The sequence below is a fragment of the Euprymna scolopes genome, chromosome 14, assembly GCF_053919585.1.
Source record: "Euprymna scolopes isolate OS-2025 chromosome 14, ASM5391958v1, whole genome shotgun sequence".
Classification (NCBI taxonomy): Eukaryota; Metazoa; Mollusca; class Cephalopoda; order Sepiida; family Sepiolidae; genus Euprymna; species Euprymna scolopes.
Genome location: NC_136495.1, coordinates 23,841,942 through 23,866,304, shown reverse-complemented (window position 1 = coordinate 23,866,304; position 24,363 = coordinate 23,841,942). Strand labels below are relative to the sequence as shown.

The 24,363-nt window shown below is 35.1% G+C and overlaps 1 protein-coding gene and 1 pseudogene across 5 annotated transcripts in view; one reads left to right on the top strand and one right to left on the bottom strand.

Moving 5' to 3' along the window:
* Positions 1–24,363, bottom strand: part of LOC145292912 (recombining binding protein suppressor of hairless-like) — a 438,485-nt gene that overhangs the window by 315,143 nt on the left and 98,979 nt on the right. The window contains exon 1 of one of the 5 annotated variants that reach the window (XM_080139065.1): positions 7,828–9,615. The exons of the other annotated variants lie outside the window; for them this stretch is intronic. The gene's annotated coding sequence lies outside the window, so the exon portion shown is untranslated. Of the gene's footprint in view, positions 1–7,827; positions 9,616–24,363 lie in introns of those variants that run through there. 5 annotated transcript variants of the gene reach the window in all.
* Positions 10,559–10,675, top strand: LOC145293397 (5S ribosomal RNA; annotated as a pseudogene).

The window sequence follows — 24,363 nt, the reverse complement described above, 5'->3', positions numbered from 1 at the left end:
AAAATAAATGTTTTAATTTTCATGTTTTTGTGTTACTTGTTACGTTATATTATTTTTTATTTATTTATTTATTTATTTATTGCGTTCTCAGAGACGTTTGTTTATGTTTGAGGTTCACACAACAACCGAAAGAAGTTGCTTCTTATTTAAAGAACAGAGGGCGATAACTCGTTCGATGGTCCTTTCATACAGAAGTGCCAAACTTCTAAATATATTAATTTCAGGATGTCTGAATTTTTTGTCTTACTCGGCCATTCTCAGCTAACTAGCCATTCTACTTCCAATATTCATCCTACTGCCTTTGTGCAGCTTGGTGAATCATTTTCTAATCATTGCTTTTGTAAATGCTTTTGACAACGTTTTCCTTTTTTTAATGAATCATTTCCTAACGCTCTCCCGGGCCCTGGCTCTGAAGGAAAGAGCGATGTCTATAGTATCACAATCCTGTATTATGTTATATGGTTGTGTCGTGGATCTTCGTTTAATCCTTTCTCGCTTGACTGTAGTATAATGTCAGATCCATGATTAGACCAAACTCAACGCATCAGGGTGGAGGATTTGCTGAAAGCATCATGATGATCCAGCATGGATGTTATTCTAAGAAAGAATCGGTTGCTCTGTTACACTTGTGAAGAGAGTTCGATCTCCTGGATAAACTGTTGTAGAAGTAGGGACGTCTTGAATCACAGGAAGGTTGGTCGACCAAGAAAAACTTAGAAGCAAGTGATTGGACGAGACTGTACAGAGTATAATTTTTAGACAATTGACCTGCTAAACCAATAGGCCTACGAAATATGAAAAAATCATCTGATCCCTGGACAAAGGAAAAAAAATTACATGAGAAAGAAAGGAGAACGAGACAGAAAGAAAACAAGACAAAGAGAAGAGAGAGATGAATTAAATTCCATTTTTTCTTTTCTCTAATAAAATATTCAAACTTAAGGATTTTAGCCTATTTTCATTAGTCACTTTTATTAATATGAAAAGAAGAGACGATAAATAATTTTCCCAATTCTTGAAGCTTACATGTACAGTTATATACTAACAAATGAAAACTTGTGTCTTTACACACTTAAAAAAAGAAAAAAAAAAAACCAATGCCCTCAATTCTCCAAGCTAACAATCATTTTTTAATCAAAAGAGACTGTATCGATTAATAAGAAGAATGAACTCAAGTTAAACACTTAATGACACAAATAGTTCCTGCTCTAAGCAACGTCACATAAAATGAAGCAATAACATTAAGCAGAAATCGATAGACATCTGATAAGTGGTCTCCGTCTTTAGACATACACTAGCATGCCGCCCGGCATTGCCTAGTCGTAAAATACGCTTAAAAATTATATTTTGATTAATGCGGATTTCGTATTTATTATTACACAAATGGGGGGGGGGCGTAGAATACGCTTGAATATGATATTTTAATTTGTCCAGATATTATATATATAATTATAGAGTCGTGATTTCAAAAGTAAAAAAAAAAAAAAATTTTGGTGCTATCAGCTAGAATCGAAACCAAAACTACAGCATTCAAAGTTGGTGATGTTATCATTTTACCAACGTGACATGCATATAAACCGATTAAAAATTTAAAATAAACTAAGATGAATGAACAAAATGTTTCATGATTTTTTTCCATTCTGACCGATTTTTGACCCTTTAAAAACAATTTTGATCGGCTAAAGATCCATAAAAGAACGGCCTGTAAAAAAATCCAATCATTTGAGGCTCCTAGTGCCGCTGTGATTTTTAGTTTTGGAGGAGATAAAATTTGAGACCGACAAACAGACAGACATATAACCGTTTATATATTAGATTATATTGTACCCAATATATAGTAATGATTTAAAAAGTTTAAAAAAAAAAAAAAAAATGACTCGTGCGCTACCACCAAGAATCAAAACCAAAACGTTTAGCTTACGATTTATTTTTTCCTTTAACGTTAATGCCTGACCTATGAAATGTTTGCTGCAAGGCTAAAATTAAAACATGAACCAATAGCTATTACGTTACGCATGCATATTCGTAATACCGTCGTTTGACCTTTACCCAGCAAATTTCATTTTTTTTTTAAATTTTCACTTTTGCACCAATTTACTCGGCTAAAACCAAATATACAGTTTCACATAGGTTCGAATACCCTATATATTAAGTCCTATGTTTGTAGACCAAAAACTGGCAGAAGAGTTTGGTAGGTGAAACTTTTTAAACAAATATATATACGCATATACATAAATATATATATAGAAAGAGGTTTGTGTTTACTATAACCTTTATACGCAAATATTATGCAAATATAAATCATGTAGAATATCTGCGTGAATCAAATTACACGTAATAGTTAACTGAAGATGATCATCCCATAAGAAAACCGAAAAAAACTAATCTATATATCTATAAAATTGAACGTGTGTGTGTGTGAACATTTTCCTACGCAATAACTGTCCATTGTTAGTTTACAGACGGGAAATCTGATATACAGGGTATTGAGATTTGGGAAAATCTTTGTGGTCAGTTTTCGGCCAGAAATTTGGCTGTTAAGTGGTCAAAGTTCAACGATTTGACCTTTGACAACTCTACCAAACTCCTCCGCCAATTTTGGGTCTAAACACTTTAAATTTTAGATATAGGTTCATTGGACATGGATCTAACTTAATAACTTGATTTGAGCCCCAAACAATAAATGCTAAGGGTCACAATAGGGGTCAAAGTTTAAAAAATCGACCTTTTTTTTTTTTTTTTGCTTAACATAAACCTCCAAACACCTGGGCAACGCCGGGCTGTAATGCTAGTTAAAATGAATGTTTAAAAGAATATTCAAATTAGCTAGATCTTTTGCAGATCAATTCCACGATCCATATATAACAAATTTGTATTTACTTTTTAAATAAGTAGAAAAAAAAGGGGGTTTAATATGGATATCAATACAAAAAAAAAAATTATAAAAGTAGTATAGATACACACACACATATATAATCTAATATATAAAGGATAATTGCCTGTACGTGTAAAAAAAATTATCAAACAAACATCCACAAAGTTGGTATATTCTTGATCAGTGTTGACCCGGATGAATAACATATAAAATTGGTGCTAATGCACTTACTGATCCGCGCTATTTTTTAAATCGTATTTCCAAGTTTAATTAAAGTTTTATGGAGTTTTTTTTTATTCAATTGTAAGGTTAAAGTACAGAATAAGTACAAAACACCCTCCCCTCCTCATGTTAAGAATGGCTTTTTAAATAATAACGTTATTATTTCAGCACGGGGGCATGAGTACCCTAAAATTTAGAAAAAAGGAAATTAGTACTCTGGAGGTCAACTGGGTCAGGTTTCGTCAAGGGGGGGGGTGCGATTTGTTATGATGTACGAATTTGGAAAAAGAAATGCAGACTCATTACGTGAGGAATATGTTATATAAAGGAGAATTGTGGGGGGGTGTTCAGCTAAATGGATTTGGTAGAGAAGAAAGATTGTTGCAGAGAGAGATACAGACGGATAAAGATAGAAGTGTTTAAAAGAAATAGGTTACACTTTAGCCGCTGGCTAGCGCTGCTAGTATACTTTAAAAATGAAAGGTAGTTTGCATGAAGCATTGCTGGTAAATAAATATGCAAGTGTATAAGAAGGCCTTTTCACTTACTACAGTATTCTTTTGTTCGTTTTCATCTTGAAAAAAAAAGGAGACATTATTCTTAAAATTATGAAAACACGATTTACCATCCCGGTTATATTAAACAGTAAATCCAGGTTTACTTATTCATATATTTATATATGACTAGCGAGGGGTACCCGGCGTTGCCCGGGTGTTTGGAGGTGTGTGTGTGTGTGTGTGTGTGTGTGTGTGTGTGTGTGTGTGTGTGTGTGTGTGTGTGGAAACTCCGGGGGGGGGGGGCGTTAAAAAAAGTATGAGGATCGAACCCGAACCCTTGAGGCAAAGTTGTAAATTAAAGTGTGAAAAAAAAGTGCGATGCTAACGATTGCACCACCGCGACATGCTTACGGAAAAACGTTTGAATTTATTTAATTACTTGGATTTAGCAGGTGCGCGTTTTAATGAGTTAATGAGGTCAAGTTTGACTGAGGGATTTCATTTACTGTTGAACGCTCCCCCCCCCCAAGACGTTATAGGAAAAAAACTAACCCACATGCGGCGAGCGACAAATGTTGAATATTTATCTTCCCGAAATCGACCAAATTAAATAGACAGGCGAGCTTCGTTGTTAACTGAGATATTACGATTTATATGCGATATAAAAAGTTTTAAAAAGTTGTGAAGTGAGCGACCGCTTCTCTGAAAGAAGTCTTTTATAGACACACAGAAAAAGCAAACACACATACATACATACATTTTCGCTTTTATAACCGAAACTGTAGCATTCAACAGAGTGTGTATGAACGCATAGGAAAATATCAACAGGAGCTTGCGAGGATATTAGCAGCAGCAGTCCCAAAAAAGCACATATGCAAATTAGGAAGTGTGTGTGAGCTTGCGTAAGAATAAAAAGAAAAAAAAGACACCATGGGGTCAGAAAAGAAAGTGCGGTTGAAAAAGATGGACGTGTAAAGTCAAAGACTAGAAATGGTGGTTTACAGCCGACGTGTAGTGGAGCAGAAAGAAAAATGCAACCGGGTGAGATGGGCATGTAGCCTCACAGTGGCAGCGAGAGACTCTAATCTGGTATTGAGATGGGAAGAAAGAAAACCGGTAATAAACGGCTGGTGCTAAAAAAGAGTCGAGTCGGATTTATTTATTTTTGTTTGTTTGTTCCTTTTCAACAATGCCGGATGGCGTGATGGTCTGAGAGAGGTTTGAACTGTAACGAATACAGTTCAAGTGTAACCCCCCCCCCCGTTACAGTTGATATATCACTGATTACCTCATTCTCTATTGTACACAGATACACACTCACATAGTGATATGGGAGAAGAAGGAGAAAGAAACAACCTTAGTAAAAAGTTAATACCCCAAATGATGCTGGATAAAACCGAGCTGAAAAAGAAAAGATAATGAAACAGGTTTTTTTGTACGACATGAAAAGAGACTGCAAGCTTAGCAAGACCTCTAGCATTCCAGTAATTATACGAGCAACCAGACTCACAAAAAAGAATTTTAAAAACTACCTGGCAAATATACTCGGCAAACTAAGTTCAAGAGAGATTTAAACAATTGCACTTAAAAGGACTGTTAGAATCTTAAAAAGATCTCTCGGTTGGAATACAGTAGAACTCCGGGATACGGTGGCCCTAGGATACGAAGTATAAAGGAAAATTTTCTTCAGAAATAAATAGATAAGATTTTGGAAGAAAATACATTGTCTTCTATATTTTTTTTTTTTATTCGTCTCTCCTTTCACCGTTCCATACACCCCATATTGCACACAGCCTTATTAAATACCTACATGGCTATTTATTAGCAATCCTCCAAGCAAACTATCATACTGTCTCATATATCTACAATTATATAAATGCAACTTTATGTGTGTGAGTTCGTTCCTTATAGACTCCAAAACGGCTGAACAAATTTTCTTTAAAATTTACAGAACTTTAGTGTATCAGTTTGGAAATTATCTTAGTTAAGTTTTGTCTCAGAATACTCCCGATAATTAGCGATAATCGAAACCGTTATTGTAATTTATCTATCATCGGTAAAGTCATTTTTTCCATGTCGTTGCTTAGCAACAATGATAGAACAACAGGCTGTGAAAATTCTACTGTGGATAAGTTGATAGCGTTTTTTTTTGTTTTTTTTGGTGTTTTTTTTTTTTTTTTTTTGCATGACGTGGTCTGTAGATTCAAACTCTGCACGTAAATTTCTTTTTTTTTTTTTTTTCATTAATTACAAATAATTTTATAAGCTTTGAAAATTTATGTGTTTTTTTGGGGGGGGGTGTTTTTTGCATGACATGGTCTTTAGGCATGTAAATTTCTTAAAAAATTTTTTTTTTTTTTTTTTTTTAACAGGAAAGAAGTTTATATAAAATAATTTTAAAAAAGAAACAGTAAATTCTCTAGAGTGCAATGTAGAATAACATATTTTGGACTAAGTTACTGCATGGAGGCATGTGAAGCCTCCTCCCAAGTGATTTCACGGATTTCAATGACCATAAAAATATAGGAGTGTGAAATATTCATTGATCATCATTTAATTCCGGGCAACGTCAGGTCTCACTGCTAGTTTATATATGTCTGGAGCAATTTTCATAAAATGTTAAAATGCGCAGATTATGATGTTAAGATCACTCCTGTCGTCTAGGCATTTATATAAATGTTAATTTCAATTTTATTTCTCGTGGTTTGTTCCTTGCTAATGGGCTCACATATGACTTTGTGACCGGGTTCCAATTTCCCGCCCAGATGGAGGGGAAACTAAAATTTGCTGCTATGGTTTCAAATGATTTGAAATAACAGCATGGGGAGACTTCATTCCAAATATTTCTAAGATGCTATATCTACCCTCTTTTGAAAATAAGGTACGATTATGAATATCTCCAGTATCAAATCTTTATACACTGTGAAATTTCCTTTATGCATGATAGGAGATATAACACATGAGAAATATTTGGAATCAAGTCTCCCCTTGCTGTTATTTCAGATCATTTGAAGCCATAGCAGCAAGTTTTAGTTTCCCCTCCATCCGGAACAGAGGTTTTGGGGAAATATAAGATATTTTGTAATTCATATGCAAAACTAGGAAAACAAATGATTATGATTGAAACATTTTATGGCTGTAAAAAAGTGAAAAAAAATTTAAAAAACTCTGGATGATCCCCTCAATGTGCGATTTTAAAAGCAAATGTCATATAGCCACTAAACAATTCAGGTAACGAGCCTTCATTTGTTACATTCTGATCGCTGAGATTCGGAACTTATAAAATTGCAAAAAAAAAAAAAAAGGTGGTACATCTATATATTCATGGCCTGGCAAGGCCACAAGAGAGACAACCAAGCAAAAAGACCAAGTAAAATTCATCCCAAAGCAGCAAAACTGAAGCTGGCCTTCCAGGACACGATACATACAAATATAGGCAAATTTAGGCATATTTTGTTAATTTGAAAATATAGGTTCTTTTTAACCAATTGTCATAAAATTTTAACCATCCTGCAAATGTTCAAACAGCCAAACAGAACATTGAAATGCCCGTATCTTTAGTCCTATGAGACGAAACTACATGAAAATTTGCAGGTTTTGTGAAGATTATAAATATTATTCTATGATTAAAATTTTATGACAATTGGTAAAAAGGAAACTATATTTTCAAACCAATAAAATATGCCAAAATTTGACCACATTTCTATATATATATATAGTGTACTGCAAACCAGGTTCAGTTTTCCTGCTTTGTCTCCCCTGTGGCCGTGCCAGGCCACTAATATATATAAAGGAAACATGCGTATGTAAGAGGAGGTAACTCTCCAAGGGTAATTAATACCAATAAAATTATCGCTAAAAAATATTACGACTTTTATGATAAGTTTAAAAATAGGAAAAAATGACAAGTTCAAATTTATTCAGATACTACGCTATGATCGTTACGGTGAGTGCCGATAACTGGGCCTATTATATACGTGAGTACCGAGCGATGACGACGCACATGCGTGTTCATTTTTTGTTGACAGGAAGACGATATTCCGCGCTCGGCGTGATGTGTGCTGTGAGCGGCGATGGAAAACAGTCAATCGTAATATACCCTTCCCACTCCTCCTACCCCTACTTGAAAATAAAACAAAAGAGACGGAGAGGGGGCACATGAAGACAACGAGAGAGGGTGAAGGATAGAGAGAAATAGATAGGTGCAGGGGTATGGTAAGAACTCATGCTTACCCTTTCGTCTGGGAATACAAACACTTTGTTCCCACAGTAAAGCCAGCATCAGCAGCAGCAACAACAACCACCACACACATTACCAAAGAAAAAATGTATATAAAAATAAAGTGCACCAGTGACGACGACGAAGACAAGGTTGTAGGTAGTGGCGGTACACTTACGAGGGTGAGTGTTAGGAGCAGAGGGTTGAGAGGGTGGGATTCATGTCGGTCACCTCTCAAAACACCAGTGAGTATCAATTTCCCCCGAAGCCGGATCGTTCGCAGAGCAACACTTAGCTGCTTGCTCTTTTTGGTCTGGAAGTTTAGCTTTTGTTTAATTGTATTTCTTTAAAATTTTATTTACCCTATTTTTTTTTTTAGTGATTTTTTTTTTTTTTTAAATTTTTATTTAAAAATGTTTTTTTCTCACAACCCAACCCATAGAACGACTCCACAAGTTACAGGAAATGAATTATTACCAAAAAATAGAGAACCGTGTGAAAAAGTCATTATCTTTCCGTTTATTAGTAGTAGTAGTAGTAGTAGTAGTAGTAGGAATACTATTAGTATTAGTAATTCATTTTATTTATTTTCAATCCTCTCATAATATTCTACATCATTCAACTATGTCATTAATAGGGTTATGACAACAAAATATTCCTTTCATTGTTTTGATTCTCGAGTATATATCCGACACAGACACAGTTAATAAACTGAGAACCACATCACTCTATATAAAAGCATTTAAAATATCAAGGGATACATACTATTACTTGAGAGTCAAAACAATGAAAAGAATATGCTGTTGTCATAGCCCCAGTCATTAAACCTTAATATGTAGTGGCTTTTAGCCTTAAAAAGTATTAACTTATTAGTGAAAAGAAAAGCCGATTCATTGGCATCCCCCAGTAGGACCACCTCAGGCGATCAGAAATAAACCCCACTCCTATCCAGGACTTGAAGGGGGAGGGATAAGAACCTGAAGTTATTTTTGTTTTTGTTTTTTTAACGGCACATTAATCATCTAAGTGTTATTTAACGTCGAATAAAGTTTGTTAAATATAATTGCATAGGTAAGAGGATAATTATATTTGTAGAATACATTGCTCTTTAAAACATTACTCTTTGAGAATACCCACACCCAAGTTGGGAAAAGACTGACAATCCCTTAAACCACAAACACATCGCAATAGTCTAGTGTGGTTTCGTTTGTTTGGCGGCAATGCGGCATATGCACCATCTGTGAATGATTTAATGCCCAATAAAGTTGTCAAACAAAACTCCATCGGTATAGTAATCTTTATACTTTTAAAGTTGACGATTTGTTTTTGTTTTTTCTCGCTCTGACATTGATAAAACAGTTGTTTTTTTTTTTAATATATTCAATCATGGATATGCGAGCGACTACATAAAAGTTCAATAATTTGCAAATTATTTGAAAAACGAGCGTTAATTACTTGGTTATTTTTATGGTTTCTCATTAGAAGATTAGTTTCATTTCACTATTATACTGAATTCTATTTATGCATAGTTTCTATATTCTGAATAATCGAGTAAAATTTAAGATGAAAACGTTCTAGCACACTGAAAGTCTATCAAACTCCTCTCTCTGAATATTTGGTCTACAGAGTTTGAAGTAGTCAAAATTGAAAAACAAACAGTATACCTACCTTGGCAGAAGTAAATCAATTAACTTCTGAGCATGCGTACATATACATTTTTAGCTTGAAGTCGTTTAATTTTCAGCCTTTATTTTTTTCCATTTGGCGATAGCTTACATGGTAATGACGAAAACTGAATCATTAAATAACGACTATGGCTGAAGTGCTGAATGTTTTGGTTTCAATTCCAGCTGATGGCAGCAAAATCATTTCTTTTTTGTAACTTTTAAAATCATTATATATATATATATATATATATATATATATATATATATATATATATATATATATATATATATATATATTCAAGCAAAACCTTGTGGTTAAAAACAACTCTTCACCGGCGATAAAAACGTTGGAGCAAACCAATGTAGTGTATAAATTTAAATGCTCTATTGGAGAATGTAACTCCAAAAATAATACATACATTGGGCATACAACAACAACGTTGTCCCGGCGAATAACTATGCACCTTAACGACACAAGCGCGATTTACAAACATTTTAAAAAAGAACATAGCTGTCCCCCCTCCAATGTTAGAAAGGTCCTCGTTGACAACACAAAAATTATACAACGGGAAAATAATGTAAAAAAATTAAAGATTTTTGAAGCGTCGTACATTAGAACTCTTCAACCTAATATAAATGACATTGCATTTCAAAAAAGCAGTAACGTTCTGAAATGTCTTGCGTAGTCCGTGTTGGACGGACTTCGTACATGGTGTCTACGAACTTGCTGGTTTTAACACTCGAATTTTTAATCGACTTTTATTCTTAATCGACTTTTATTTTAACTCATCACTGACTATATATATTTTAGTTTTCATTTTTAATCCTCATTTTCGCAATCCTGTATTTTAACACCTGATGATGATTCATGGACGAATCGAAAGCGCTCGTAACAGCAACATGTATGGATCCTTTATTAATATTTTTGATTTTGAAACAAAAAAGACAATACGAAAAATTGAAAAATTAAAAAAAAGAATTATAAGACAAAATGTCTCCGTTGTATTTAATAATATTTGCTTGAATGAAAAAATGCTGCCTAAATATACCAATTTCATATATATATATATATATATATATATATAGCATAATCGCGTTGACACACCGGTTCTCGTCAGATCACTGAAGTTAAGCAACGTTGAGCCTGGTTAGTATCAGATGGGTGACCATTTGGGTATTCTAGGCGCTGTATGTGCTCTCCGCTTATCTCGGCATTTGTTTCCAGTCATCCTGTACTTCACTTGCGACTGGTATTTAATAATGTCGTCTCAAGAGAGGTGTGGTTGGAGATTGCGCACCTCCTGCCACAAAAATTTCACGCGCAAGCAACCCTTCGTGGGTATCCATAGTCTGGCCAAGACTGAAGCAGCCTGCTTTATATATATACAGAGTGACCCCCCAAAAACGGGCCCTAATTCTAATTAGGCCCCGTTTCTTAATGTTTTGTTCAAATGAAATGAAACTTTGGTCATAACTAGTTTATTATAGTCAAAACATCACATCAAAACACTAGGGTTTTTGGCCCTTTTTTTTCTCCGTTCTACAGCATATGTTCTAGATGGCCTCCATTTAGCTTTTGTTTTGTTTTTTTTTTTGGGGGGGGGGGGTCACCCTGTATATATATTTGGTAAAATATATGTCAATTTTCCCCGCCCACCCCTTTTTTTTTATTTCTTGTTCCATCTTCAATGTGTATATGCATCTTTACTTGGCATATTATCTCCCTCCCATTTATTAATGTAGTGTAAATACACTGACCCTTCTTATGCATTCCTTCCGTCTCTACATCATCCTTACTTCCTTCCTTTTTCTTTTCTCCTTTTCTTTTTGACTCACTTCCTTCTCTTCCTTTTTAATTGTCACTCCCTTTTTCCTCCTTTCCGGGTCTAAAATGTCACTTCAATATCACCCCTCCCATTTCTAGCTAGTTATTTAATGTTTTATTTTTTAATTAAAAAAAAAAAAAAAAAAAAAAAACAATTTTCTTTTTTTCATTTAAGGATCAGCTATGATGAATAGCGGATAAACTTTATTTCTGTTGCTTGACGAAGAGCCTTTGGTTTTTAATAAACCAATCGTTCCGAAACATTACCATGTTCAGTGTAGCAATTATGTAATATTTGCCTATATAAACAAAAATATTATATTTGGTAAAATATAATAATCAGCATGGAATTGTCTCTATAATATGTAATCTGCATCAATTAAAATATATTTAAGCGTATCTTACGACCGGGAAACGCCGGGCGGTCTACTAGTATGTCTATTCTCAGAATACATTACCCAAAGAAGGAATTTTATTTATTTATTTATTTATTGTTATTCACTCCAAACAAGGTACAATGCAACTTGGACGGTTTTCCCAGTGAACGTGGGAACATTACTCTTAGAAGGGAATTTCTATTGAGAGAGAGAGAGAGAGAGAGAGAGAGAGAGAGAGAGAGAGAGAGAGAGAGAGAGAGAGAGAGAGGCTTTACTCTCAGAAAACACCACTCTAGGTAAAACATTACTTTCTTGAAAATATTAATTTTTGGCATTGGTAATCTTTGTTTTCAACGTGATTGACCTTCAGACACTGCTTCTAATATTTATTTGAAGAAAAAATTAAAAAAATAAGAAATAAAACCTTTGAAAAAAAATCAGATCGTATAAATATAGCTTAGGATGAATCGATTGATCGGATCAGGTCTCTTTGACCTCTTGTCTAAGGGACGAAATTAACGAACCCTTAGCCATCAGAATCTTTTCTTATAGCATCATGGCCAACAGGTGGCCTAATTTTTTAAGGGAGTGGGAGTACCCCTCTGCATGCAGTAACAATCAGTGAATTTGTAACCCTAATGATAGGGAGTGAACACCTAAAAAAAAAAAAAAAGAAAAAAAAAAGCCAGAGTAAAACAGCCAAAAAATTGTAGCCATCTTCAAACCCATATTCACAAATATTCGTCTAAACCTGTCTACATAAGTCATCAAATTCATTCATCATTTTCAATCCTCTCATAATATCCATCATCATTCAACTGATAATCTATCCATCTCATTAACCTCAAACAGCTTTTAGCCTTGATAAGTGGAGATTTATATTTAAAAGTTTGTTTTTTTCTTAAATGTTTTCTGGTAATTCTAAGAGCAGTGTATTCTGGTCATAAAGTAGGAGACAAAACTATTACAACTTTGCTCTTCCAGCTGTAATGATGGCAGAGAAATGCTGTCAGGGAACCTTATGTTGAGAACCACTCCCCCTAAAATGGATCAGTTGATGGGATGAGCATTAAGGGTTAGAGTTTGGCATTGAGAGTGGGTGGCAAACTAGGACACAAGTTTAAGGTGAGGTCCCCCATTTCACCAATATCTCGTTAAGAGGCATTTATTCCATTTTAAACGTTTGTAAAATTTGCTTTTAAACTTTTATTTTTTTGCATAAAATATTGCTGCCAAATCTAGGTTGGTGTACCAATCACTAATATCACCTTTGAAGATAGGATATAAAAAACAGAGTTTCTAACCTAATAAGTCTTGGTCCTGCACATCCAACAAGCTTCAGTCCCTGTCACATCAGTGTTGCATCCCCAGTTTATTTTTGTAAGTACTTCCATAGAATGTGCACCAATGAATTTATTGAACTTGTATCCTTTTAACGAAAATACCTTAATCAATCCGGAATAAAGTTACCAAAAATAATTCTATAAGTATTTAGAATACTAGAATACATCACTTTTAGAATAACAGAACACACTGCTCTGAGAATACCAGAATACATTTAATCATTTGAGGATAAAATCTCGAATAGTGTATCTCAGGGATTTATTATAATCCCCTGTACCACTTTTTATCCTGGACCCACTTGAGGTTGATATCTACTGTATCTCCAGAGAATGGATTTGGTCTGCTTAAAAGCATATACCGACACAATGGTTATATCTCCCCAAATCCAACCTCTGTTCCACATCCTGAGAGGTGGTAACAGACTTAAGCGTAAATTCTCCTGTGTATCCTAAAATTGTCATTTCTCCCTCTGTGTACTTAAAATTAAACAGAATTTCCATGAGCAAATTTTCTTTCCAAGAACTATTTGTCTAACATAAGCATGTTCTATGTACAGTTAAGGGATGCTGATCCCTATTAATGCATAACTGTACATTGAACCGATACTATAATACATAGTTCATTGCACCTTATAACTAAAGTTCATAAAAAAAATTTCAGCCAGATCGATCCAGCAGTTTCTAGAGTGAATGTAGTACTGTGGTAATTAATCACTATTAATCCCTTACTATTGATTGAACAAATGCTATAATAATTAATATGTTGCACCTTATCATAAAGATCCATACAAAATTTCAGCCAGATTGGCATAGTAGTTTCCAAGTGAAACAAGCAGACAAACAGATTATATATGTACAGAAATTTTTACATTCTGGAGGAGCAGTTTTGCTTGAAAAATAAATATCTGCATCTTGGAATGTAAGCATATTGTTATTCTTTTATAATGTTATTCTTTTATATTGTTATTCTTTTATATTGTTATTCTTTTATATTGTTATTCTTTTATATGTGCTCTGTTGTTAGATTTAACATACATTAAGCTTTTAAACAAAAATTGAATAAAACATTTTACCAAAACAACATTTATATAACCTGGTGGTAGAAGTTTACGCTTCTTACCATGGGGTCCCTATTTCGAATCTCGTTAGATTGATGAGTCATAGACAACGGAACACTTGTAAGTGGATAATTATATTTTAAAAATAATATATATGTGTGTGTGTGTGTGTGTGTGTGTGTGTGTGTGTGTGTGTGTGTGTGTGTGTGTGTGTGTGTGTGTGTGTGTGTGTGTGTTTCTTCAATCATATTTCAATTTTATTTATACAAATCCTTTAATTTATGAAGCTCAATGTAATTACTAGGGCTGTGACAACAGCATATTCTTTTGTTTTGACTCTTGAGTATATATCCGTTAATATCTTATGTTTTTTATAGACTGATGTAGTTCTTGGTTGATTGACTGTGTCTAAATGTATCGGATATATACTTGAGAGTCAAAACAATGAAAAGAATATTCTGTTGTCACAGCCCTAGTAATTACAGAGTATATAACAAATAAATGATAAAAGTCTATATTCCAAATTTCAAGATGGTGACCATCTTACTGTTTATTCCTTTAAGTAAGTTGACATGCACAATTCTTGACAGCACCTGTTTCGTAGCACAAAATCACGTATTTATGTCAATTATTGAATTTATTTTGCCCTTAACTCCTCAGAAGAAAAAGCACTTATCAATATTTTAAAAGAAAATAAAAGCATATGGGTATGATTACAAAATCTGAAAATTGTGAGAGAAATTGTAATTACTTCTTTTTCTTTTTATTACGCCATCTTTTAATTTTCAAGTTTGTGTGTGTGTGTGTATATATATCAAAATGGTCGACATATAACAACATGGGGATGAAATTTCTTTTCCCAGGTTTATCATGTACAAATTATCGGATGGAAATCACATCTGACCAGAGGAAAATTTCTATGAAAACATAAAATCATAGAATTGTCGTCCCATTAATGAAACGGCTGTAATGAAGAGATCCAAGATGAAATAAACAAGAGTTATATAAAAAGAAAAAAATTTAAGTCTTTGAATTTCAACAAAATCTTGTTTATATATATATATATATATATATATATATATATATATATATATATATATAACACACAGACAGTGACTTTAGTACATTTTGAGTTGTTTTTCTCTAACCCCACTCTTCCATCCGGCAACACGTCTCTACTGTCTAAAGAAAGCTAGTAATTCACAAAAGGATCATACTAGATGAAACCATATGTACACAATCATCTCCAATAAGAACATTAATGATTGTAATATCTTTAAATCGATATTCCTACCTTTGTAAATCGTATCGATGAAACCAGCTGTATATTTTAACAAAAGAATAACCCTTCTGCTGAGAAACGGACATTCTTCTCTCCTTTCATCAATTCTCGTAGCATCTGCCCGTACAGCTTACTGGGCCAAGCAGATGAGTCATCTATTATATTTATATAAAGTTAGGCATGTATATATGCTTATTATATCTTTCTGCATAGAGGATTCACTCTCAAACTAATTAACCGATCATCATGAACTTTTGAACATGCTGTTATGCGTAAGAGGACGTAATATGTGTTACATAGTCGTTCCTTTTTCTGAATTTTTGAGATGAGGATTATTTATTCATATTATTAATCATCAGACTACTGTTCTCATCTTGAGTGTTATTTTCACAACGTTTCGATCGATGTAACCTCCAACCTTCTTCAGGTGTATTTTGTTGAACTCAGGAATGTTTCTTTCAAACTCGGGAATTTGGACAGAATTTCAAGTGGAATTCTTTATTTACTTCACGGGGTAGCGTACGCTTGTTCCGTTAGCCATGACTGGATAGAGGTCCTAAGTAATTCACAATTGTATTTTTTCGGTCGCCCACACTGAGGATTGAACCTTCAGGAGAATATCACTTTTACAATTGATTTTTCCAAATACTCTAACCACTGCGCCACGAGTCCTTGTGGACTGTCTTCCCTTGTTTTGAAATAAAAGTTCTGTTCTTTGTGTTAAATCTTTAGAGTGATCTCCCTTGCTTGTTGTGGATTCATTGACTGGAAAACAAAGATGGGGGTTTGGAGAACGTCCCAGTGTTTGTGATAAGAGATGTGAAAAATAGATCAGTACTATAGCTATATTTAGTCTAATTTAGTTTTATGCAAAAGGAAAATAGTAAAAATAATGTGTAAGTCATACAATTATAAAAACACACATACACACACGTACAACGGTGTCACATAATTGTATCAATATAGAGATTACGGTGTTCATTGATTTTTTTAAGAGACCTGTATGTAATAGAGTGCGTATGAATGCGTGAGAAAATATTAGTAGGAGCTGTAGGATAGTTGGCTTGCGAAGATATTAGCAGTAGTAGCCAAAAAGCACATATACAAATTAGGAAGTGTGTGTGGGCTTGTGTGACAGAAAAAAAAAAAGGACACCACGTGATCGGGGAGGAAGCAAAATGTGCATCAAAAAGATGTACACGTAAAAATGAAGACAAGAATTGGCTGGCTGTGGTCAAAGAGAGAAGAAAAGTGCAAACCGGACTATATGGACGTGTGGACCTGTGGTGATGGTGTCAAGACTGCACCATCTTATCATTTATCTTACAGCAGCAAAATAAACAATTAAAAAAAAATAAAATAAATAAAATAAAATAAATAAAAAAATAAACAGTAAAAAAAAAAATAAAAATAAACAGTAAAAAAAAATAAATAAACAGTAAAAAAAAAATAAAATAAATAAAAAAATAAACAGTAAAAAAAAAATAAACAGTAAAAAAAAATAAAAATAAACAGTAAAAAAAAAAAATAAATAAACAGTAAAAAAAAAAAAATAAATAAACAGTAAAAAAAAAAAAATAAATAAACAGTAAAAAAAAAAATAAATAAACAGTAAAAAAAAAATAAATAAACAGTAAAAAAAAAAAAAACAAGCATTGTTTGGAAAGTAACAGTAATAAAGGACTTGTGTTAAAACAGAAAAAATGCAGAGTCGGATTTATTGATTTTTGTTTGTTCTTTTGCAACGGTACCAGACGATAGCGGGCTTGAGAGAAGTTTAAAATGTAACAAAAATGGTTTCGATGTAACGGTAACCACGTTACATGCGGATCTCATTAATAAATTTGTTATAGCAAGGTATTTTAGGAATAACAATCCGATTGTCCCTATTTACTTGCATCCCCAGGGGGGCAGAGTTAAAGTCGGTTTTTAATGTGGGAAAAATAATCTAGCTACTCACAAAGAGAGATGAATGCAATTATGCTTTAACACCGTTTATTTATTTTCTTCTTTGAAACATCAGTCACAAATATTTATGAATAATGGAGAATTAGTATCTATCTGAAGGTGAAACTATACTATTTCAGACCATTGTACTACTGTAGAACAGAGTTTCCCAAACATCAGGACACCATGGAGCCCCTGAGCAGAGCAAAGGTTTTTCATGGAGCACTAACAAAGTAATTTCTAAAATAAATATGGAAAACATTAATTTCAAATTTTAACACTGATGATAATGTTTACAACCATTTTTTGTTTTTGATTAATCAAAAATTATTGCTTTTTTTTGTTAATTTATTTTTATTTACTTTTTTATGAACCATCCTGGAACTCTTTACACCTGTAGTTATGTATCATCACATCTATTTCCAGTAAAAAAAAGATCAATAATTAAATGTCTGCAGTCATTTAATTATTCCATAAAAAGCATTTGGTCCTCTTCAAGAAAAGGCTAGTGGGGCCCATCAACCTCACTCACAGAGTCCCAGGGCTCCGTGGACCCCACTTTGGGAAACCCTGTAGAATAGTCTGAAATCGTATAGAAGATAGGTGATATACAGTATCCGTTCTAATGTCATGAAACTATTCTTCCCAGGCATTACCTCCGAGTTTAATGGGAGAGGAATTCTTTCAGGTATTACTACACTACGCTGTAGAGAGAGATATCTGTTCTGTAACCACGAAATCACCTTCCCATGCATGACCTCCTGTTGCTTTAGTTTTGCTTTCTTGTGGGGAGGCGAGGGGGTAATGAAGTATGTTTTGTTATGAGACTATGCCCTCGGACATTACCCCCTTCCTTGGGAGGTAGTGGAGTGCAGTACATGTTCAATCCTCCCATGCATTACAATTTTCTGTAAATAATAATGATCTTTTTGCTTGTGTTTTTACTTAAATAGAACACATATTTTTTATTATTATTTTTATTTATTTATTTTTTGCATCTCCATACACATACACCTCTTACCCCCACTCTCGAAGCACGATTTATAAAGGAGGGAGGAAAAGGTCATAGATGCATGTAATGAATAAACAGGTTAGCCAAGACTAAGAAAAAGCAGACCCATTGTTAGTAAAGTAGCAATTAGGATGTGTCAAGCCATAAAAGCATTCATTCATCTATAAAAAGACTCTAAAACACACAGACACAATATAAGATGGGGAAATGTTATTTTAATAACACTTTTGACATTCATTCAATAATGCGCTTGAGGTAGTTTCAATTTTTCTTTCTCATATATATATGAGAGAGAGAGAGAGAGAGAGAGAGAGAGAGATAAAAATGGAACAAACTAAGTCACACGTCCATCAACGTTTGGCTTTTATTGTAAGACTTCTTTTGGGTGTTCATTATATATACATGCTTGACAAACAGAAAATCAACGGAAAAAAATATATATGGAGTTCTTTTTCCGATCTTTCCGTTGATTCTCTTGCTTTGTCGAGCATGCATATATATATATATATATATATATATATATATATATATAATTATTTTTTTACTATAGCAGGGGTTACCCGGCGTTGCCTGGGTGATCGGCCCCCTTCCCACTCCGAGGGGTAACAAAAAAAGTCACCCCTCTGGATTTACATGCTTGGTGCCGGCCTCCCCCTTCAGGGGGAGATAATCCCCCCCCCCAAGGAAAAAGTCACCTCCTCCTGGCCTCTTCGCCCCCACCCACCCTAGGGGGGGATACCGGCTCCCTCCTTTGGGGGAGAAACTGCCAAGCTCCCCTCTTTCGGGTGAGAAAATGCCAGGCTTCCCCTTTTGGTGGGGGGATGGTGGCCAGCTCCCCTTGCTTGCCCGTAGGTGGGTGGAGGATCGGACGCCCTTCCGTTAGGAACCCACCTTTGGGGGGAGGTGGAAGGAAAGGGTATAGCCCCTCCCCGCTTCGGATAGGATTTAATAAACAAATAGAATTTTTAAAAAAAAGTAGAATCGATCAGGATCGAACACGCAAACTAACGGTTAACAGTTTAGTATGCATACCCGAATTACTCTCTTACCTTTAATAAATAAAAAAATAAATAAATAAATAATAATAAATAAAACATGTTATTTTTTAAAAAGTTAATGGTATACTGTGTGTCTAGGACGGTAGTGAACGTGTGTGTGTGTGCGTGCGTGTGTGTGCGTGTGCTGGGAATAGTAGTAGTATGGTGTAGGTGTAATGGCGGACGTGGTGTCGGAGGTTGGATTGTGATGGCTGGTGTAAGTTTCATAATTTTGTAATTTGTAAATGGCAAGTTAGAGAAAAAATAGACCCTCCCAAGATGAACAATAAATAAGGGCATAATATTTTATGGTAAAGTTAAGAACGTAGGAACCATAGTTTTTTAGAAGATGTGATTATTGGATTAACCAATCAGAAACCGTCTGTGGCACACACATCTGTTTTTATAGATATATAGATAGATAGATAGATATATATACATGTCTATTTTGACATTTTTTTTCATATATATACATAATATTATAAGGTGATATATATCGTGTATAGCTTTTCAGTATTTACTTCAAGTGCCCAATATGAGAGTAGAGCTTAGTAATAAAGTAAGGAAATCTATTTATGGCAATTAAACTACACAGAGGCGTCTGCGTTTGATCTTTGCAAGGAATCGCTACACTAAATACATAGATATTTTGGTACTGTCTGTTTATATATGTAGAGTGACAAACAAAAAAAAAAAAGTCCGAGCTTGTCATTTTCTTCATAAACCGCAAATTTCAGCTAAATTGAATGTAACTGTTTAAACAACCTATACCTCATTTGATTCACCTTTTATTCCTCTATAATTTTACCAGTTCATATTTGACTTAATTGAAGTATCCTAGTATTTTTGGCGGGTTGGTTTCAGATTTAAACAATTCGTTATAAAGCGGTCCATCGTCAAAAGTTCAAGACACTAACACATGTCTAGATAGGACTCGCGTACATAAGCCAATAGCTTGTGTGCGCACTATGCATTACAGGCGGAGGTGAGGGGCATTTTCTGAAAACTTTTTTTATTAGAAACGAAGTTTTTCTACAAAAAGAAGTGTTTCGTCCAGTCATTGTTGGAGAAAAAAGTAAATAATTATGTTATGGAAGTGACTTCAATAAGCTACCAGACGTCTTTCCTATGGGCAATTTTATTGATAGAACATGTGAAACTCTAGTCCCCTTCGAAGTAATCTCCTTCGGCTGCAATGCCCTTGTATCGTTCCAACAACTTCTGGAAGGCCCCATGGAAGTCCTCTTGTGTGAGCGTGTCAATGACCCTCGTCACAGCCTCTTCCATCTCCTCAATTATCTCATAATGAAAGCCTCTAGGGTTTTCCTTGAGCTTAGAGTATAATCAAATGTCACTGGGAGCAAGGTCTGAACTATGAGGGTGACATACGACGATCCTTGTCCATGAAATTCTTTATTTGGTCAATCAACTCTGGTGTTCTGACTTCCTTACTCCTCCCACACCTCTCATCATCCCTCACAGATTTTTTGCCTTCCTTGAATCTTATGCAACTCAAAAACTGATGCTCGATTCATGCAAGATGGTCCAAAAGCAGTCTGAAGCATTCCAGACGTTTCTGTGGCATTTTTTTCAAAGTTTAAAAAATGAATTTTATTGCATATCGCTCTTCTAAATTGTCCTCACGTCCAGATTGCATTTTTGAAATTCATCAGCTGTAATAATCAGGCTTTAGTAGGGTGTATTCCAATTCCTGCTTTAGCTGTTCATTTGAACCTGAAATCATAATTGGCCAGTCATCTCATGAGATGTATAGCAACAAAATACTGAATTTTCAAATGTCTACAACAATTTTAAATGCCTGTACAAAAAAGTCTGGAAACTTATTGAAGGCACCTCATAAAATATGATGCAGGAAATGTGTTTGGATTAACACCGGTTGAAAGTTTGCAATTTCAGTCAGTGGCCATGATAGAGTGGGAATTTTCTTTTTAATCCATCAAAGACTACCCGAATCTCCCCACCCCACCAAAAAAAAAAAAAAATAAATAAATAAAAAGGTCGCAAATAAATTTTGCAGCAGTAGTTGGTTTAAAATTATTTTTTCAATTTGCATTAACAGAAACATTGTGCTTCACAAAAAACTCACATAGTTAACAGGCCACCATTTTATAATGCGTTCCATAGTGGCGTTTATTCTACATGTTTTTTTTTTCTTTTATGAAAATCGCTCCAGACAAGGTATGAAGCCACTTGATGTAAGAAACTAAAAAAAAAAAAAAAATAATAATACTTTAAGGTCAAAAACAATCCAACAGCAAGTGTTAGATAGATAGATTCCGACCCAAAAACAGCAATTTTCGCTCTTTGTCAGAAACATCGCTCACGGACTACAGGATAAAATAAGGAAAGCGAGAATTACGAGGTTATCAAATGGTCCACTTTCTGCTCTCCTATTTTTATACAGGCTAATATTAAATGGACACTTGTCTAGACAGAACTCCTCAAAGGAACAGTTAGAATTTTATAAAGATCTCTAACGATTGGAATAACTAAAACAGTGGGCAAATGTCTGGCATCCGGTAGAATGCTCCTTCCCCAGCAAAAAACAAATAAAAATTGGTCAAGGGTGTGTGTGCACATTTCACATATCTGTTGCGGGGGGGGGGGTATATTCTTATTTGTATTTATTAATTATTTTATCAAACTCATTTTACCGTTAATGACGGGTTTCTTCTACAAAAGACCCGTTTTCTTTATAACCCTCCGAATTATGAATTGTCATATTCAGTGATTTAGTTTGTTTTTCGTTTGACAGATTTACTAATGAGCAATTCGTAAAGTACCAAGTTTGACAAATATACAGAAGAGAACAATATTTTATCATCGTACGAGTTGTTCAAGTTGGTGCAAGTTGGCTCAAAATTGTTGCCAGAAACAAACTGTGCAATTAGTATGCTGAGCTCAAGTCGTTTCAATAGCAATCAAGTTTGTTTGCACTGATACAGCTTGAGAAGATGTTATTGATCAACCTGAATATCCCTGATGAAGATGAAAAACAGTTACATACATGATCAAAAGTGCGATTTTATATTTGAACTAAAAAAATATTTTTATTATATCTTCTGAATTATGAATTGTCATATATGAGGGTCATTTCAAAAGTAAAACCTTATTTTTTTAACCCAAAAAAGTTGAAGACCTACAAAGACAGGAGTTGTATCAGTAAAACAAGCGACGTGTTGTGATCCACAATTTATTTTTCTACATAAATTTCACAAAGATTTAAGATATCTAAATTTTCATGAAGGGCTTCCACCCATCTCTAAATAAAATAGTCTACATTGCCCGCCTATATGATTAGCAACTATGCTCCAAAATTAATAATAATACAGTTAATAAGTTTATGAGTAAATTCTGTACTTAGTTACAAATATATAAACATTTATTTATGAAGCCTAGGGAACATACAGTTATCTAAAATTTAATGATTAAGCTTAGTCTTAAGAAAAATTTAAGAGAGCGATTGAAGTAAGGAGGGAAAGAGAGAGAGCGATTGAAGTAAGGAGGGAAAGAGAGAGAGCGATTGAAGTAAGGAGGGAAAGAGAGAGAGCGATTGAAGTAAGGAGGGAAAGAGAGAGAGCGATTGAAGTAAGGAGGGAAAGAGAGAGAGCGATTGAAGTATAGAGGGAAAGAGAGAGCGATTGAAGTATAGAGGGAAAGAGAGAGAGCGATTGAAGTATAGAGGGAAAGAGAGAGAGCGATTGAAGTATAGAGGGAAAGAGAGAGAGCGATTGAAGTATAGAGGGAAAGAGAGAGAGCGATTGAAGTATAGAGGGAAAGAGAGAGAGCGATTGAAGTAAGGAGGGAAAGAGAGAGAGCGATTGAAGGAGAGAGAGAGAGAGCGATTGAAGGAGAGAGAGAGAGAGCGATTGAAGGAGAGAGAGAGAGAGCGATTGAAGGAGAGAGAGAGAGAGCGATTGAAGGAGAGAGAGAGAGCGATTGAAGGAGAGAGAGAGAGAGAGCGATTGAAGGAGAGAGAGAGAGAGAGCGATTGAAGGAGAGAGAGAGAGAGAGAGCGATTGAAGGAGAGAGAGAGAGAGAGCGATTGAAGGAGAGAGAGAGAGAGAGCGATTGAAGGAGAGAGAGAAAGAGAACGATTGAAGGAGAGAGAGAGAGAGAGCGATTGAAGGAGAGAGAGAAAGAGAGCGATTGAAGGAGAGAGAGAAGGAGAGCGATTGAAGGAGAGAGAGAGAGAGAGAGCGATTGAAGGAGAGAGAGAGAGAGAGCGATTGAAGGAGAGAGAGAGAGAGAGCGATTGAAGGAGAGAGAGAGAGAGAGCGATTGAAGGAGAGAGAGAGAGAGAGAGCGATTGAAGGAGAGAGAGAGAGAGCGATTGAAGGAGAGAGAGAGAGAGAGAGCGATTGAAGGAGAGAGAGAGAGCGATTGAAGGAGAGAGAGAGAGAGAGAGCGATTGAAGGAGAGAGAGAGAGCGATTGAAGGAGAGAGAGAGAGAGAGAGCGATTGAAGGAGAGAGAGAGAGCGATTGAAGGAGAGAGAGAGAGAGAGAGCGATTGAAGGAGGGAGAGAGAGAGAGCGATTGAAGGAGGGAGAGAGAGAGAGAGCGATTGAAGGAGGGAGAGAGAGAGAGAGCGATTGAAGGAGGGAGAGAGAGCGATTGAAGGAGGGAGAGAGAGCGATTGAAGGAGGGAGAGAGAGCGATTGAAGGAGGGAGAGAGAGCGATTGAAGGAGGGAGAGAGAGCGATTGAAGGAGGGAGAGAGAGCGATTGAAGGAGGGAGAGAGAGCGATTGAAGGAGGGAGAGAGAGCGATTGAAGGAGGGAGAGAGAGCGATTGAAGGAGGGAGAGAGAGCGATTGAAGGAGGGAGAGAGAGCGATTGAAGGAGGGAGAGAGAGCGATTGAAGGAGGGAGAGAGAGCGATTGGAGGAGGGAGAGAGAGCGATTGGAGGAGGGAGAGAGAGCGATTGGAGGAGGGAGAGAGAGCGATTGGAGGAGGGAGAGAGAGCGATTGAAGGAGGGAGA